This window comes from Hyperolius riggenbachi, chromosome 3, assembly GCF_040937935.1.
Source record: "Hyperolius riggenbachi isolate aHypRig1 chromosome 3, aHypRig1.pri, whole genome shotgun sequence".
NCBI classification, from domain to species: domain Eukaryota; kingdom Metazoa; phylum Chordata; class Amphibia; order Anura; family Hyperoliidae; genus Hyperolius; species Hyperolius riggenbachi.
Window position 1 is genome coordinate 42,293,472 of NC_090648.1, and position 17,981 is coordinate 42,311,452.

Below are 17,981 nucleotides of genomic sequence, written 5' to 3' on the forward strand. Positions count from 1 at the left end.
CACAAGAAAAATCATTTGCAAGAGGCCTGACAGAGGACACCTTAATCATCCCACTGGAGCACACCTACCTAAACAAGGGCCTTCTACACCATGCCATCAACACGCCATGCTGTATTTTTCATCTTTGCTTACATCTTTTGGAATCGTTGCAAACTTTCAGCCAAGCATTTCCACAATTAACATCTGCCTTTTAGGGTCACTTAGCTAGACTGTGGGCTGAACTATGCAGATTACTTCTACTTTTAGGGAGACTCAAGCCAGTATGAACATGAGGCGAGGGCACATCTTCTTACTGTCATACCAATCCCATTATACCTTATGCCTCACACTGGCACCTGCCAGTCACAGACAGGAGGTTTACAACTTGAAAATCAGGTATGACTGAAGCACTTTTTGGCACTTGTCCTTCTACAGACAAACTATTTTCTTCGTGCAGTCAGACAAGCACTGTTTATTTTCTCCGCTAAGGCTGCAGAGGTGAATTTTCTATTTGTGGGTTGCAGGTCTGAACCCCAAATAGCCCATACTTTGTGAGAAAGAATGATGCTGTAGACAAGCATTGTGTAAATGTACACAATCTGTGTCCCAATAGTCATCGGGCAAAGAGCATACACACTTATCCATGCACAACCACATGGACGTCAAGGACAGGCGAGTTGGATGGTGGGTATGATACTAGTTTGTAAAAGTGCACCATCGACGAGGATGGGATTTGAACCCATGCGTGCAGAGCACAATGGATTAGCAGTCCATCGCCTTAACCACTCGGCCACCTCGTCTCCATAAAACATGACAACTAACGCTATTATTTTTTCAGCTATGGTCAAAGCCCTGTGCGCATGTGCGGAAAACACGGCTCATCTTTTCAGGATTGCAAAGTGCACTTTTTGGACAGAAAAGAAGAACGCGCACCTTTTGCTCACACAAGAAAAATCATTTTCAAGAGGCCTGACAGAGGACACCTTAATCATCCCACTGGAGCACACCTACCTAAACAAGGGCCTTCTACACCATGCCATCAACACGCCATGCTGTATTTTTCATCTTTGCTTACATCTTTTGGAATCATTGCAAACTTTCAGCCAAGCATTTCCACAATTAACATCTGCCTTTTAGGGTCACTTAGCTAGACTGTGGGCTGAACTATGCAGATTACTTCTACTTTTAGGGAGACTCAAGCCAGTATGAACATGAGGCGAGGGCACATCTTCTTACTGTCCTACCAATCCCATTATACCTTATGCCTCACACTGGCACCTGCCAGTCACAGACAGGAGGTTTACAACTTGAAAATCAGGTATGACTGAAGCACTTTTTGGCACTTGTCCTTCTACAGACAAACTATTTTCTTCGTGCAGCCAGACAAGCACTGTTTATTTTCTCCGCTAAGGCTGCAGAGGTGAATTTTCTATTTGTGGGTTGCAGGTCTGAACCCCAAATGGCCCATACTTTGTGAGAAAGAATGATGCTGCAGACAAGCATTGTGTAAATGTACACAATCTGTGTCCCAATAGCCATCGGGCAAAGGGCATACACACTTATCCATGCACAACCACATGGACATCAAGGACAGGCGAGTTGGATGGTGGGTATGATACTAGTTTGTAAAAGTGCACCATCGACGAGGATGGGATTTGAACCCATGCATGCAGAGCACAATGGATTAGCAGTCCATCGCCTTAACCACTCGGCCACCTCGTCTCCATAAAACATGACATCTAACGCTATCATTTTTTCAGCTCTGGTCAAAGCCCTGTGCGCAAAACACGGCTCATCTTTTCAGGATAGCAAAGTGCACTTTTTGGACAAAAAAGAAGAAGGCGCACCTTTTGTTCACACAAGAAAAATCATTTGCAAGAGGCCTGACAGAGGACACCTTAATCATCCCACTGGAGCACACCTACCTAAACAAGGGCCTTCTACACCATGCCATCAACACGCCATGCTGTATTTTTCATCTTTGCTTACATCTTTTGGAATCGTTGCAAACTTTCAGCCAAGCATTTCCACAATTAACATCTGCCTTTTAGGGTCACTTAGCTAGACTGTGGGCTGAACTATGGAGATTACTTCTACTTTTAGGGAGACTCAAGCCAGTATGAACATGAGGCGAGGGCACATCTTCTTACTGTCCTACCAATCCCATTATACCTTATGCCTCACACTGGCACCTGCCAGTCACAGACAGGAGGTTTACAACTTGAAAATCAGGTATGACTGAAGCACTTTTTGGCACTTGTCCTTCTACAGACAAACTATTTTCTTCGTGCAGCCAGACAAGCACTGTTTATTTTCTCCGCTAAGGCTGCAGAGGTGAATTTTCTATTTGTGGGTTGCAGGTCTGAACCCCAAATGGCCCATACTTTGTAAAAAAGAATGATGCTGCAGACAAGCATTGTGTAAATGTACACAATCTGTGTCCCAATAGTCATCGGGCAAAGGGCATACACACTTATCCATGCACAACCACATGGACGTCAAGGACAGGCGAGTTGGATGGTGGATATGATACTAGTTTGTAAAAGTGCACCATCGACGAGGAGGAGATTTGAACCCATGCGTGCAGAGCACAATGGATTAGCAGTCCATCGCCTTAACCACTCGGCCACCTCATCTCAGTAAAACATGACATCTAACGCTATCATTTTTTCAGCTCTGGTCAAAGCCCTGTGCGCAAAACACGGCTCATCTTTTCAGGATAGCAAAGTGCACTTTTTGGACAGAAAAGAAGAACGCGCACCTTTTGTTCACACAAGAAAAATCATTTGCAAGAGGCCTGACAGAGGACACCTTAATCATCCCACTGGAGCACACCTACCTAAACAAGGGCCTTCTACACCATGCCATCAACACGCCATGCTGTATTTTTCATCTTTGCTTACATCTTTTGGAATCGTTGCAAACTTTCAGCCAAGCATTTCCACAATTAACATCTGCCTTTTAGGGTCACTTAGCTAGACTGTGGGCTGAACTATGCAGATTACTTCTACTTTTAGGGAGACTCAAGCCAGTATGAACATGAGGCGAGGGCACATCTTCTTACTGTCCTACCAATCCCATTATACCTTATGCCTCACACTGGCACCTGCCAGTCACAGACAGGAGGTTTACAACTTGAAAATCAGGTATGACTGAAGCACTTTTTGGCACTTGTCCTTCTACAGACAAACTATTTTCTTCGTGCAGCCAGACAAGCACTGTTTATTTTCTCCGCTAAGGCTGCAGAGGTGAATTTTCTATTTGTGGGTTGCAGGTCTGAACCCCAAATGTCCCACACTTTGTGAGAAAGAATGATGCTGCAGACAAGCATTTTGTAAATGTACACAATCTGTGTCCCAATAGTCATCGGGCAAAGGGCATACACACTTATCCATGCACAACCACATGGACGTCAAGGACAGGCGAGTTGGATGGTGGGTATGATACTAGTTTGTAAAAGTGCACCATCGACGAGGATGGGATTTGAACCCATGCGTGCAGAGCACAATGGATTAGCAGTCCATCGCCTTAACCACTCGGCCACCTCATCTCAAAAAAACATGATATCTAACGCTATCATTTTTTCAGCTCTGGTCAAAGCCCTGTGCGCAAAACACGGCTCATCTTTTCAGGATAGCAAAGTGCACTTTTTGGACAGAAAAGAAGAACGCGCACCTTTTGCTCACACAAGAAAAATCATTTTCAAGAGGCCTGACAGAGGACACCTTAATCATCCCACTGGAGCACACCTACCTAAACAAGGGCCTTCTACACCATGCCATCAACACGCCATGCTGTATTTTTCATCTTTGCTTACATCTTTTGGAATCATTGCAAACTTTCAGCCAAGCATTTCCACAATTAACATCTGCCTTTTAGGGTCACTTAGCTAGACTGTGGGCTGAACTATGCAGATTACTTCTACTTTTAGGGAGACTCAAGCCAGTATGAACATGAGGCGAGGGCACATCTTCTTACTGTCCTACCAATCCCATTATACCTTATGCCTCACACTGGCACCTGCCAGTCACAGACAGGAGGTTTACAACTTGAAAATCAGGTATGACTGAAGCACTTTTTGGCACTTGTCCTTCTACAGACAAACTATTTTCTTCGTGCAGTCAGACAAGCACTGTTTATTTTCTCCGCTAAGGCTGCAGAGGTGAATTTTCTATTTGTGGGTTGCAGGTCTGAACCCCAAATAGCCCATACTTTGTGAGAAAGAATGATGCTGTAGACAAGCATTGTGTAAATGTACACAATCTGTGTCCCAATAGTCATCGGGCAAAGGGCATACACACTTATCCATGCACAACCACATGGACGTCAAGGACAGGCGAGTTGGATGGTGGGTATGATACTAGTTTGTAAAAGTGCACCATCGACGAGGATGGGATTTGAACCCATGCATGCAGAGCACAATGGATTAGCAGTCCATCGCCTTAACCACTCGGCCACCTCATCTCCATAAAACATGACATCTAACGCTATCATTTTTTCAGCTATGGTCAAAGCCCTGTGCGCATGTGCGGAAAACACGGCTCATCTTTTCAGGATAGCAAAGTGCACTTTTTGGACAAAAAAGAAGAAGGCGCACCTTTTGTTCACACAAGAAAAATCATTTGCAAGAGGCCTGACAGAGGACACCTTAATCATCCCACTGGAGCACACCTACCTAAACAAGGGCCTTCTACACCATGCCATCAACACGCCATGCTGTATTTTTCATCTTTGCTTACATCTTTTGGAATCATTGCAAACTTTCAGCCAAGCATTTCCACAATTAACATCTGCCTTTTAGGGTCACTTAGCTAGACTGTGGGCTGAACTATGCAGATTACTTCTACTTTTAGGGAGACTCAAGCCAGTATGAACATGAGGCGAGGGCACATATTCTTACTGTCATACCAATCCCATTATACCTTATGCCTCACACTGGCACCTGCCAGTCACAGACAGGAGGTTTACAACTTGAAAATCAGGTATGACTGAAGCACTTTTTGGCACTTGTCCTTCTACAGACAAACTATTTTCTTCGTGCAGCCAGACAAGCACTGTTTATTTTCTCCGCTAAGGCTGCAGAGGTGAATTTTCTATTTGTGGGTTGCAGGTCTGAACCCCAAATGGCCCATACTTTGTAAAAAAGAATGATGCTGCAGACAAGCATTGTGTAAATGTACACAATCTGTGTCCCAATAGTCATCGGGCAAAGGGCATACACACTTATCCATGCACAACCACATGGACGTCAAGGACAGGCGAGTTGGATGGTGGGTATGATACTAGTTTGTAAAAGTGCACCATCGACGAGGATGGGATTTGAACCCATGCGTGCAGAGCACAATGGATTAGCAGTCCATCGCCTTAACCACTCGGCCACCTCGTCTCAATAAAACATGACATCTAACGCTATCATTTTTTCAGCTCTGGTCAAAGCCCTGTGCGCAAAACACGGCTCATCTTTTCAGGATAGCAAAGTGCACTTTTTGGACAGAAAAGAAGAACGCGCACCTTTTGTTCACACAAGAAAAATCATTTGCAAGAGGCCTGACAGAGGACACCTTAATCATCCCACTGGAGCACACCTACCTAAACAAGGGCCTTCTACACCATACCATCAACACACCATGCTGTATTTTTCATCTTTGCTTACATCTTTTGGAATCGTTGCAAACTTTCAGCCAAGCATTTCCACAATTAACATCTGCCTTTTAGGGTCACTTAGCTAGACTGTGGGCTGAACTATGCAGATTACTTCTACTTTTAGGGAGACTCAAGCCAGTATAGACATGAGGCGAGGGCACATCTTCTTACTGTCCTACCAATCCCATTATACCTTATGCCTCACACTGGCACCTGCCAGTCACAGACAGGAGGTTTACAACTTGAAAATCAGGTATGACTGAAGCACTTTTTGGCACTTGTCCTTCTACAGACAAACTATTTTCTTCGTGCAGTCAGACAAGCACTGTTTATTTTCTCCGCTAAGGCTGCAGAGGTGAATTTTCTATTTGTGGGTTGCAGGTCTGAACCCCAAATAGCCCATACTTTGTGAGAAAGAATGATGCTGTAGACAAGCATTGTGTAAATGTACACAATCTGTGTCCCAATAGTCATCGGGCAAAGAGCATACACACTTATCCATGCACAACCACATGGACGTCAAGGACAGGCGAGTTGGATGGTGGGTATGATACTAGTTTGTAAAAGTGCACCATCGACGAGGATGGGATTTGAACCCATGCGTGCAGAGCACAATGGATTAGCAGTCCATCGCCTTAACCACTCGGCCACCTCGTCTCCATAAAACATGACATCTAACGCTATCATTTTTTCAGCTCTGGTCAAAGCCCTGTGCGCAAAACACGGCTCATCTTTTCAGGATAGCAAAGTGCACTTTTTGGACAAAAAAGAAGAAGGCGCACCTTTTGTTCACACAAGAAAAATCATTTGCAAGAGGCCTGACAGAGGACACCTTAATCATCCCACTGGAGCACACCTACCTAAACAAGGGCCTTCTACACCATGCCATCAACACGCCATGCTGTATTTTTCATCTTTGCTTACATCTTTTGGAATCGTTGCAAACTTTCAGCCAAGCATTTCCACAATTAACATCTGCCTTTTAGGGTCACTTAGCTAGACTGTGGGCTGAACTATGCAGATTACTTCTACTTTTAGGGAGACTCAAGCCAGTATGAACATGAGGCGAGGGCACATCTTCTTACTGTCCTACCAATCCCATTATACCTTATGCCTCACACTGGCACCTGCCAGTCACAGACAGGAGGTTTACAACTTGAAAATCAGGTATGACTGAAGCACTTTTTGGCACTTGTCCTTCTACAGACAAACTATTTTCTTCGTGCAGTCAGACAAGCACTGTTTATTTTCTCCGCTAAGGCTGCAGAGGTGAATTTTCTATTTGTGGGTTGCAGGTCTGAACCCCAAATAGCCCATACTTTGTGAGAAAGAATGATGCTGTAGACAAGCATTGTGTAAATGTACACAATCTGTGTCCCAATAGTCATCGGGCAAAGAGCATACACACTTATCCATGCACAACCACATGGACGTCAAGGACAGGCGAGTTGGATGGTGGGTATGATACTAGTTTGTAAAAGTGCACCATCGACGAGGATGGGATTTGAACCCATGCGTGCAGAGCACAATGGATTAGCAGTCCATCGCCTTAACCACTCGGCCACCTCGTCTCCATAAAACATGACATCTAACGCTATCATTTTTTCAGCTCTGGTCAAAGCCCTGTGCGCAAAACACGGCTCATCTTTTCAGGATAGCAAAGTGCACTTTTTGGACAAAAAAGAAGAAGGCGCACCTTTTGTTCACACAAGAAAAATCATTTGCAAGAGGCCTGACAGAGGACACCTTAATCATCCCACTGGAGCACACCTACCTAAACAAGGGCCTTCTACACCATGCCATCAACACGCCATGCTGTATTTTTCATCTTTGCTTACATCTTTTGGAATCGTTGCAAACTTTCAGCCAAGCATTTCCACAATTAACATCTGCCTTTTAGGGTCACTTAGCTAGACTGTGGGCTGAACTATGGAGATTACTTCTACTTTTAGGGAGACTCAAGCCAGTATGAACATGAGGCGAGGGCACATCTTCTTACTGTCCTACCAATCCCATTATACCTTATGCCTCACACTGGCACCTGCCAGTCACAGACAGGAGGTTTACAACTTGAAAATCAGGTATGACTGAAGCACTTTTTGGCACTTGTCCTTCTACAGACAAACTATTTTCTTCGTGCAGCCAGACAAGCACTGTTTATTTTCTCCGCTAAGGCTGCAGAGGTGAATTTTCTATTTGTGGGTTGCAGGTCTGAACCCCAAATGGCCCATACTTTGTAAAAAAGAATGATGCTGCAGACAAGCATTGTGTAAATGTACACAATCTGTGTCCCAATAGTCATCGGGCAAAGGGCATACACACTTATCCATGCACAACCACATGGACGTCAAGGACAGGCGAGTTGGATGGTGGATATGATACTAGTTTGTAAAAGTGCACCATCGACGAGGAGGAGATTTGAACCCATGCGTGCAGAGCACAATGGATTAGCAGTCCATCGCCTTAACCACTCGGCCACCTCATCTCAGTAAAACATGACATCTAACGCTATCATTTTTTCAGCTCTGGTCAAAGCCCTGTGCGCAAAACACGGCTCATCTTTTCAGGATAGCAAAGTGCACTTTTTGGACAGAAAAGAAGAACGCGCACCTTTTGTTCACACAAGAAAAATCATTTGCAAGAGGCCTGACAGAGGACACCTTAATCATCCCACTGGAGCACACCTACCTAAACAAGGGCCTTCTACACCATGCCATCAACACGCCATGCTGTATTTTTCATCTTTGCTTACATCTTTTGGAATCGTTGCAAACTTTCAGCCAAGCATTTCCACAATTAACATCTGCCTTTTAGGGTCACTTAGCTAGACTGTGGGCTGAACTATGCAGATTACTTCTACTTTTAGGGAGACTCAAGCCAGTATGAACATGAGGTGAGGGCACATCTTCTTACTGTCCTACCAATCCCATTATACCTTATGCCTCACACTGGCACCTGCCAGTCACAGACAGGAGGTTTACAACTTGAAAATCAGGTATGACTGAAGCACTTTTTGGCATTTGTCCTTCTACAGACAAACTATTTTCTTCGTGCAGCCAGACAAGCACTGTTTATTTTCTCCGCTAAGGCTGCAGAGGTGAATTTTCTATTTGTGGGTTGCAGGTCTGAACCCCAAATAGCCCATACTTTGTGAGAAAGAATGATGCTGTAGACAAGCATTGTGTAAATGTACACAATCTGTGTCCCAATAGTCATCGGGCAAAGGGCATACACACTTATCCATGCACAACCACATGGACGTCAAGGACAGGCGAGTTGGATGGTGGGTATGATACTAGTTTGTAAAAGTGCACCATCGACAAGGATGGGATTTGCACCCATGCGTGCAGAGCACAATGGATTAGCAGTCCATCGCCTTAACCACTCGGCCACCTCGTCTCAATAAAACATGACATCTAACGCTATCATTTTTTCAGCTCTGGTCAAAGCCCTGTGCGCAAAACACGGCTCATCTTTTCAGGATAGCAAAGTGCACTTTTTGGACAGAAAAGAAGAACGCGCACCTTTTGTTCACACAAGAAAAATCATTTGCAAGAGGCCTGACAGAGGACACCTTAATCATCCCACTGGAGCACACCTACCTAAACAAGGGCCTTCTACACCATACCATCAACACACCATGCTGTATTTTTCATCTTTGCTTACATCTTTTGGAATCGTTGCAAACTTTCAGCCAAGCATTTCCACAATTAACATCTGCCTTTTAGGGTCACTTAGCTAGACTGTGGGCTGAACTATGCAGATTACTTCTACTTTTAGGGAGACTCAAGCCAGTATAGACATGAGGCGAGGGCACATCTTCTTACTGTCCTACCAATCCCATTATACCTTATGCCTCACACTGGCACCTGCCAGTCACAGACAGGAGGTTTACAACTTGAAAATCAGGTATGACTGAAGCACTTTTTGGCACTTGTCCTTCTACAGACAAACTATTTTCTTCGTGCAGTCAGACAAGCACTGTTTATTTTCTCCGCTAAGGCTGCAGAGGTGAATTTTCTATTTGTGGGTTGCAGGTCTGAACCCCAAATAGCCCATACTTTGTGAGAAAGAATGATGCTGTAGACAAGCATTGTGTAAATGTACACAATCTGTGTCCCAATAGTCATCGGGCAAAGGGCATACACACTTATCCATGCACAACCACATGGACGTCAAGGACAGGCGAGTTGGATGGTGGGTATGATACTAGTTTGTAAAAGTGCACCATCGACGAGGATGGGATTTGAACCCATGCGTGCAGAGCACAATGGATTAGCAGTCCATCGCCTTAACCACTCGGCCACCTCGTCTCCATAAAACATGACAACTAACGCTATTATTTTTTCAGCTATGGTCAAAGCCCTGTGCGCATGTGCGGAAAACACGGCTCATCTTTTCAGGATTGCAAAGTGCACTTTTTGGACAGAAAAGAAGAACGCGCACCTTTTGCTCACACAAGAAAAATCATTTTCAAGAGGCCTGACAGAGGACACCTTAATCATCCCACTGGAGCACACCTACCTAAACAAGGGCCTTCTACACCATGCCATCAACACGCCATGCTGTATTTTTCATCTTTGCTTACATCTTTTGGAATCATTGCAAACTTTCAGCCAAGCATTTCCACAATTAACATCTGCCTTTTAGGGTCACTTAGCTAGACTGTGGGCTGAACTATGCAGATTACTTCTACTTTTAGGGAGACTCAAGCCAGTATGAACATGAGGCGAGGGCACATCTTCTTACTGTCCTACCAATCCCATTATACCTTATGCCTCACACTGGCACCTGCCAGTCACAGACAGGAGGTTTACAACTTGAAAATCAGGTATGACTGAAGCACTTTTTGGCACTTGTCCTTCTACAGACAAACTATTTTCTTCGTGCAGCCAGACAAGCACTGTTTATTTTCTCCGCTAAGGCTGCAGAGGTGAATTTTCTATTTGTGGGTTGCAGGTCTGAACCCCAAATGGCCCATACTTTGTGAGAAAGAATGATGCTGCAGACAAGCATTGTGTAAATGTACACAATCTGTGTCCCAATAGCCATCGGGCAAAGGGCATACACACTTATCCATGCACAACCACATGGACATCAAGGACAGGCGAGTTGGATGGTGGGTATGATACTAGTTTGTAAAAGTGCACCATCGACGAGGATGGGATTTGAACCCATGCATGCAGAGCACAATGGATTAGCAGTCCATCGCCTTAACCACTCGGCCACCTCGTCTCCATAAAACATGACATCTAACGCTATCATTTTTTCAGCTCTGGTCAAAGCCCTGTGCGCAAAACACGGCTCATCTTTTCAGGATAGCAAAGTGCACTTTTTGGACAAAAAAGAAGAAGGCGCACCTTTTGTTCACACAAGAAAAATCATTTGCAAGAGGCCTGACAGAGGACACCTTAATCATCCCACTGGAGCACACCTACCTAAACAAGGGCCTTCTACACCATGCCATCAACACGCCATGCTGTATTTTTCATCTTTGCTTACATCTTTTGGAATCGTTGCAAACTTTCAGCCAAGCATTTCCACAATTAACATCTGCCTTTTAGGGTCACTTAGCTAGACTGTGGGCTGAACTATGGAGATTACTTCTACTTTTAGGGAGACTCAAGCCAGTATGAACATGAGGCGAGGGCACATCTTCTTACTGTCCTACCAATCCCATTATACCTTATGCCTCACACTGGCACCTGCCAGTCACAGACAGGAGGTTTACAACTTGAAAATCAGGTATGACTGAAGCACTTTTTGGCACTTGTCCTTCTACAGACAAACTATTTTCTTCGTGCAGCCAGACAAGCACTGTTTATTTTCTCCGCTAAGGCTGCAGAGGTGAATTTTCTATTTGTGGGTTGCAGGTCTGAACCCCAAATGGCCCATACTTTGTAAAAAAGAATGATGCTGCAGACAAGCATTGTGTAAATGTACACAATCTGTGTCCCAATAGTCATCGGGCAAAGGGCATACACACTTATCCATGCACAACCACATGGACGTCAAGGACAGGCGAGTTGGATGGTGGATATGATACTAGTTTGTAAAAGTGCACCATCGACGAGGAGGAGATTTGAACCCATGCGTGCAGAGCACAATGGATTAGCAGTCCATCGCCTTAACCACTCGGCCACCTCATCTCAGTAAAACATGACATCTAACGCTATCATTTTTTCAGCTCTGGTCAAAGCCCTGTGCGCAAAACACGGCTCATCTTTTCAGGATAGCAAAGTGCACTTTTTGGACAGAAAAGAAGAACGCGCACCTTTTGTTCACACAAGAAAAATCATTTGCAAGAGGCCTGACAGAGGACACCTTAATCATCCCACTGGAGCACACCTACCTAAACAAGGGCCTTCTACACCATGCCATCAACACGCCATGCTGTATTTTTCATCTTTGCTTACATCTTTTGGAATCGTTGCAAACTTTCAGCCAAGCATTTCCACAATTAACATCTGCCTTTTAGGGTCACTTAGCTAGACTGTGGGCTGAACTATGCAGATTACTTCTACTTTTAGGGAGACTCAAGCCAGTATGAACATGAGGTGAGGGCACATCTTCTTACTGTCCTACCAATCCCATTATACCTTATGCCTCACACTGGCACCTGCCAGTCACAGACAGGAGGTTTACAACTTGAAAATCAGGTATGACTGAAGCACTTTTTGGCATTTGTCCTTCTACAGACAAACTATTTTCTTCGTGCAGCCAGACAAGCACTGTTTATTTTCTCCGCTAAGGCTGCAGAGGTGAATTTTCTATTTGTGGGTTGCAGGTCTGAACCCCAAATAGCCCATACTTTGTGAGAAAGAATGATGCTGTAGACAAGCATTGTGTAAATGTACACAATCTGTGTCCCAATAGTCATCGGGCAAAGGGCATACACACTTATCCATGCACAACCACATGGACGTCAAGGACAGGCGAGTTGGATGGTGGGTATGATACTAGTTTGTAAAAGTGCACCATCGACAAGGATGGGATTTGCACCCATGCGTGCAGAGCACAATGGATTAGCAGTCCATCGCCTTAACCACTCGGCCACCTCGCCTCAATTAAATATGACATCTAACGCTATAATTTTTTCAGCTCTGGTCAAAGCCCTGTGCGCAAAACACGGCTCATCTTTTCAGGATAGCAAAGTGCACTTTTTGGACAGAAAAGAAGAACGCGCACCTTTTGTTCACACAAGAAAAATCATTTGCAAGAGGCCTGACAGAGGACACCTTAATCATCCCACTGGAGCACACCTACCTAAACAAGGGCCTTCTACACCATGCCATCAACACGCCATGCTGTATTTTTCATCTTTGCTTACATCTTTTGGAATCGTTGCAAACTTTCAGCCAAGCATTTCCACAATTAACATCTGCCTTTTAGGGTCACTTAGCTAGACTGTGGGCTGAACTATGCAGATTACTTCTACTTTTAGGGAGACTCAAGCCAGTATGAACATGAGGCGAGGGCACATCTTCTTACTGTCCTACCAATCCCATTATACCTTATGCCTCACACTGGCACCTGCCAGTCACAGACAGGAGGTTTACAACTTGAAAATCAGGTATGACTGAAGCACTTTTTGGCATTTGTCCTTCTACAGACAAACTATTTTCTTCGTGCAGCCAGACAAGCACTGTTTATTTTCTCCGCTAAGGCTGCAGAGGTGAATTTTCTATTTGTGGGTTGCAGGTCTGAACCCCAAATGGCCCATACTTTGTGAGAAAGAATGATGCTGCAGACAAGCATTGTGTAAATGTACACAATCTGTGTCCCAATAGTCATCGGGCAAAGGGCATACACACTTATCCATGCACAACCACATGGACGTCAAGGACAGGCGAGTTGGATGGTGGGTCTGATACTAGTTTGTAAAAGTGCACCGTCGACGAGGATGGGATTTGAACCCATGCGTGCAGAGCACAATGGATTAGCAGTCCATCGCCTTAACCACTCGGCCACCTCGTCTCCATAAAACATGACATCTAACGCTATCATTTTTTCAGCTCTGGTCAAAGCCCTGTGCGCAAAACACGGCTCATCTTTTCAGGATAGCAAAGTGCACTTTTTGGACAGAAAAGAAGGCGAACCTTTTGTTCACACAAGAAAAATCATTTGCAAGAGGCCTGACAGAGGACACCTTAATCATCCCACTGGAGCACACCTACCTAAACAAGGGCCTTCTACACCATGCCATCAACACGCCATGCTGTATTTTTCATCTTTGCTTACATCTGTTGGAATCGTTGCAAACTTTCAGCCAAGCATTTCCACAATTAACATCTGCCTTTTAGGGTCACTTAGCTAGACTGTGGGCTGAACTATGCAGATTACTTCTACTTTTAGGGAGACTCAAGCCAGTATGAACATGAGGCGAGGGCACATCTTCTTACTGTCCTACCAATCCCATTATACCTTATGCCTCACACTGGCACCTGCCAGTCACAGACAGGAGGTTTACAACTTGAAAATCAGGTATGACTGAAGCACTTTTTGGCACTTGTCCTTCTACAGACAAACTATTCTCATCATGCAGCCAGACAAGCACTGTTTATTTTCTCCGCTAAGGCTGCAGAGGTGAATTTTCTATTTGTGGGTTGCAGGTCTGAACCCCAAATGGCCCATACTTTGTGAGAAAGAATGATGCTGCAGACAAGCATTGTGTAAATGTACACAATCTGTGTCCCAATAGTCATCGGGCAAAGGGCATACACACTTATCCATGCACAACCACATGGACATCAAGGACAGGCGAGTTGGATGGTGGGTATGATACTAGTTTGTAAAAGTGCACCATCGTTGAGGATGGGATTTTAACCCATGCGTGCAGAGCACATTGGATTAGCAGTCCATCGCCTTAACCACTCGGCCACCTCATCTCAACAAAACATGACATCTAACGCTATCATTTTTTCAGCTATGGTCAAAGCCCTATGCGCATGTGCGGAAAACACGGCTCATCTTTTCAGGATAGCAAAGTGCACTTTTTGGACAGAAAAGAAGAACGCGCACCTTTTGTTCACACAAGAAAAATCATTTTCAAGAGGCCTGACAGAGGACACCTTAATCATCCCACTGGAGCACACCTACCTAAACAAGGGCCTTCTACACCATGCCATCAACACGCCATGCTGTATTTTTCATCTTTGCTTACATCTTTTGGAATCGTTGCAAACTTTCAGCCAAGCATTTCCACAATTAACATCTGCCTTTTAGGGTCACTTAGCTAGACTGTGGGCTGAACTATGCAGATTACTTCTACTTTTAGGGAGACTCAAGCCAGTATGAACATGAGGCGAGGGCACATCTTCTTACTGTCCTACCAATCCCATTATACCTTATGCCTCACACTGGCACCTGCCAGTCACAGACAGGAGGTTTACAACTTGAAAATCAGGTATGACTGAAGCACTTTTTGGCACTTGTCCTTCTACAGACAAACTATTTTCTTCGTGCAGCCAGACAAGCACTGTTTATTTTCTCCGCTAAGGCTGCAGAGGTGAATTTTCTATTTGTGGGTTGCAGGTCTGAACCCCAAATGGCCCATACTTTGTGAGAAAGAATGATGCTGCAGACAAGCATTGTGTAAATGTACACAATCTGTGTCCCAATAGTCATCGGGCAAAGGGCATACACACTTATCCATGCACAACCACATGGACGTCAAGGACAGGCGAGTTGGATGGTGGGTATGATACTAGTTTGTAAAAGTGCACCATCGACGAGGAAGGGATTTGAACCCATGCATGCAGAGCACAATGGATTAACAGTCCATCGCCTTAACCACTCAGCCACCTCATCTCAATAAAAAGTGACATCTAACGCTATCATTTTTTCAGCTCTGGTCAAAGCCCTGTGCGCAAAACACGGCTCATCTTTTCAGGATAGCAAAGTGCACTTTTTGGACAGAAAAGAAGAACGCGCACCTTTTGTTCACACAAGAAAAATCATTTGCAAGAGGCCTGACAGAGGACACCTTAATCATCCCACTGGAGCACACCTACCTAAACAAGGGCCTTCTACACCATGCCATCAACACGCCATGCTGTATTTTTCATCTTTGCTTACATCTTTTGGAATCGTTGCAAACTTTCAGCCAAGCATTTCCACAATTAACATCTGCCTTTTAGGGTCACTTAGCTAGACTGTGGGCTGAACTATGCAGATTACTTCTACTTTTAGGGAGACTCAAGCCAGTATGAACATGAGGTGAGGGCACATCTTCTTACTGTCCTACCAATCCCATTATACCTTATGCCTCACACTGGCACCTGCCAGTCACAGACAGGAGGTTTACAACTTGAAAATCAGGTATGACTGAAGCACTTTTTGGCATTTGTCCTTCTACAGACAAACTATTTTCTTCGTGCAGCCAGACAAGCACTGTTTATTTTCTCCGCTAAGGCTGCAGAGGTGAATTTTCTATTTGTGGGTTGCAGGTCTGAACCCCAAATGGCCCATACTTTGTGAGAAAGAATGATGCTGCAGACAAGCATTGTGTAAATGTACACAATCTGTGTCCCAATAGTCATCGGGCAAAGGGCATACACACTTATCCATGCATGGACGTCAAGGACAGGCGAGTTGGATGGTGGGTATGATACTAGTTTGTAAAAGGGCACCATTGACGAGGATGGGATTTGAACCCATGCGTGCAGAGCACAATGGATTAGCAGTCCATCGCCTTAACCACTCGGCCACCTCGTCTCGATAAAACTTGACATCTAACGCTATCATTTTTTCAGCTCTGGTCAAAGCCCTGTGCGCAAAACACGGCTCATCTTTTCAGGATAGCAAAGTGCACTTTTTGGACAGAAAAGAAGAAGGCGCACCTTTTGTTCACACAAGAAAAATCATTTGCAAGAGGCCTGACAGAGGACACCTTAATCATCCCACTGGAGCACACCTACCTAAACAAGGGCCTTCTACACCATGCCATCAACACGCCATGCTGTATTTTTCATCTTTGCTTACATCTTTTGGAATCGTTGCAAACTTTCAGCCAAGCATTTCCACAATTAACATCTGCCTTTTAGGGTCACTTAGCTAGACTGTGGGCTGAACTATGCAGATTACTTCTACTTTTAGGGAGACTCAAGCCAGTATGAACATGAGGCGAGGGCACATCTTCTTACTGTCCTACCAATCCCATTATACCTTATGCCTCACACTGGCACCTGCCAGTCACAGACAGGAGGTTTACAACTTGAAAATCAGGTATGACTGAAGCACTTTTTGGCACTTGTCCTTCTACAGACAAACTATTTTCTTCGTGCAGCCAGACAAGCACTGTTTATTTTCTCCGCTAAGGCTGCAGAGGTGAATTTTCTATTTGTGGGTTGCAGGTCTGAACCCCAAATGGCCCATACTTTGTGAGAAAGAATGATGCTGTAGACAAGCATTGTGTAAATGTACACAATCTGTGTCCCAATAGTCATCGGGCAAAGGGCATACACACTTATCCATGCACAACCACATGGACGTCAAGGACAGGCGAGTTGGATGGTGGGTATGATACTAGTTTGTAAAAGTGCACCATCGACGAGGATGGGATTTGAACCCATGCATGCAGAGCACAATGGATTAGCAGTCCATCGCCTTAACCACTCGGCCACCTCATCTCAATAAAAAATGACATCTAACGCTATCATTTTTTCAGCTCTGGTCAAAGCCCTGTGCGCAAAACACGGCTCATCTTTTCAGGATAGCAAAGTGCACTTTTTGGACAGAAAAGAAGAACGCGCACCTTTTGCTCACACAAGAAAAATCATTTTCAAGAGGCCTGACAGAGGACACCTTAATCATCCCACTGGAGCACACCTACCTAAACAAGGGCCTTCTACAGCATGCCATCAACACGCCATGCTGTATTTTTCATCTTTGCTTACATCTTTTGGAATCATTGCAAACTTTCAGCCAAGCATTTCCACAATTAACATCTGCCTTTTAGGGTCACTTAGCTAGACTGTGGGCTGAACTATGCAGATTACTTCTACTTTTAGGGAGACTCAAGCCAGTATGAACATGAGGCGAGGGCACATCTTCTTACTGTCCTACCAATCCCATTATACCTTATGCCTCACACTGGCACCTGCCAGTCACAGACAGGAGGTTTACAACTTGAAAATCAGGTATGACTGAAGCACTTTTTGGCACTTGTCCTTCTACAGACAAACTATTTTCTTCGTGCAGTCAGACAAGCACTGTTTATTTTCTCCGCTAAGGCTGCAGAGGTGAATTTTCTATTTGTGGGTTGCAGGTCTGAACCCCAAATAGCCCATACTTTGTGAGAAAGAATGATGCTGTAGACAAGCATTGTGTAAATGTACACAATCTGTGTCCCAATAGTC

The 17,981-nt window shown here is 44.6% G+C and overlaps 18 non-coding genes across 18 annotated transcripts; all 18 read right to left on the minus strand.

The window, feature by feature from the left end:
- Positions 1–697: 697 nt before the first annotated feature.
- Positions 698–779, minus strand: TRNAS-GCU (transfer RNA serine (anticodon GCU)). Its single transcript has one exon. It is a non-coding gene; the product is annotated as a tRNA-Ser (tRNA).
- Positions 780–1,619: 840 nt separating this feature from the next.
- Positions 1,620–1,701, minus strand: TRNAS-GCU (transfer RNA serine (anticodon GCU)). The gene has a single exon. It is a non-coding gene; the product is annotated as a tRNA-Ser (tRNA).
- An 832-nt stretch (positions 1,702–2,533) lies between these two features.
- Positions 2,534–2,615, minus strand: TRNAS-GCU (transfer RNA serine (anticodon GCU)). The gene has a single exon. It is a non-coding gene; the product is annotated as a tRNA-Ser (tRNA).
- An 832-nt stretch (positions 2,616–3,447) lies between these two features.
- TRNAS-GCU (transfer RNA serine (anticodon GCU)) lies at positions 3,448–3,529 on the minus strand. Its single transcript has one exon. It is a non-coding gene; the product is annotated as a tRNA-Ser (tRNA).
- An 832-nt stretch (positions 3,530–4,361) lies between these two features.
- Positions 4,362–4,443, minus strand: TRNAS-GCU (transfer RNA serine (anticodon GCU)). Its single transcript has one exon. It is a non-coding gene; the product is annotated as a tRNA-Ser (tRNA).
- Positions 4,444–5,283: 840 nt separating this feature from the next.
- Positions 5,284–5,365, minus strand: TRNAS-GCU (transfer RNA serine (anticodon GCU)). The gene has a single exon. It is a non-coding gene; the product is annotated as a tRNA-Ser (tRNA).
- An 832-nt stretch (positions 5,366–6,197) lies between these two features.
- On the minus strand, positions 6,198–6,279 carry TRNAS-GCU (transfer RNA serine (anticodon GCU)). The gene has a single exon. It is a non-coding gene; the product is annotated as a tRNA-Ser (tRNA).
- An 832-nt stretch (positions 6,280–7,111) lies between these two features.
- On the minus strand, positions 7,112–7,193 carry TRNAS-GCU (transfer RNA serine (anticodon GCU)). The gene has a single exon. It is a non-coding gene; the product is annotated as a tRNA-Ser (tRNA).
- An 832-nt stretch (positions 7,194–8,025) lies between these two features.
- TRNAS-GCU (transfer RNA serine (anticodon GCU)) lies at positions 8,026–8,107 on the minus strand. The gene has a single exon. It is a non-coding gene; the product is annotated as a tRNA-Ser (tRNA).
- Positions 8,108–8,939: 832 nt separating this feature from the next.
- TRNAS-GCU (transfer RNA serine (anticodon GCU)) lies at positions 8,940–9,021 on the minus strand. The gene has a single exon. It is a non-coding gene; the product is annotated as a tRNA-Ser (tRNA).
- Positions 9,022–9,853: 832 nt separating this feature from the next.
- On the minus strand, positions 9,854–9,935 carry TRNAS-GCU (transfer RNA serine (anticodon GCU)). The gene has a single exon. It is a non-coding gene; the product is annotated as a tRNA-Ser (tRNA).
- Positions 9,936–10,775: 840 nt separating this feature from the next.
- Positions 10,776–10,857, minus strand: TRNAS-GCU (transfer RNA serine (anticodon GCU)). Its single transcript has one exon. It is a non-coding gene; the product is annotated as a tRNA-Ser (tRNA).
- Positions 10,858–11,689: 832 nt separating this feature from the next.
- Positions 11,690–11,771, minus strand: TRNAS-GCU (transfer RNA serine (anticodon GCU)). Its single transcript has one exon. It is a non-coding gene; the product is annotated as a tRNA-Ser (tRNA).
- Positions 11,772–12,603: 832 nt separating this feature from the next.
- Positions 12,604–12,685, minus strand: TRNAS-GCU (transfer RNA serine (anticodon GCU)). The gene has a single exon. It is a non-coding gene; the product is annotated as a tRNA-Ser (tRNA).
- Positions 12,686–13,517: 832 nt separating this feature from the next.
- TRNAS-GCU (transfer RNA serine (anticodon GCU)) lies at positions 13,518–13,599 on the minus strand. Its single transcript has one exon. It is a non-coding gene; the product is annotated as a tRNA-Ser (tRNA).
- Positions 13,600–14,428: 829 nt separating this feature from the next.
- On the minus strand, positions 14,429–14,510 carry TRNAS-GCU (transfer RNA serine (anticodon GCU)). Its single transcript has one exon. It is a non-coding gene; the product is annotated as a tRNA-Ser (tRNA).
- Positions 14,511–16,256: 1,746 nt separating this feature from the next.
- TRNAS-GCU (transfer RNA serine (anticodon GCU)) lies at positions 16,257–16,338 on the minus strand. The gene has a single exon. It is a non-coding gene; the product is annotated as a tRNA-Ser (tRNA).
- Positions 16,339–17,170: 832 nt separating this feature from the next.
- Positions 17,171–17,252, minus strand: TRNAS-GCU (transfer RNA serine (anticodon GCU)). Its single transcript has one exon. It is a non-coding gene; the product is annotated as a tRNA-Ser (tRNA).
- Positions 17,253–17,981: the final 729 nt, after the last annotated feature.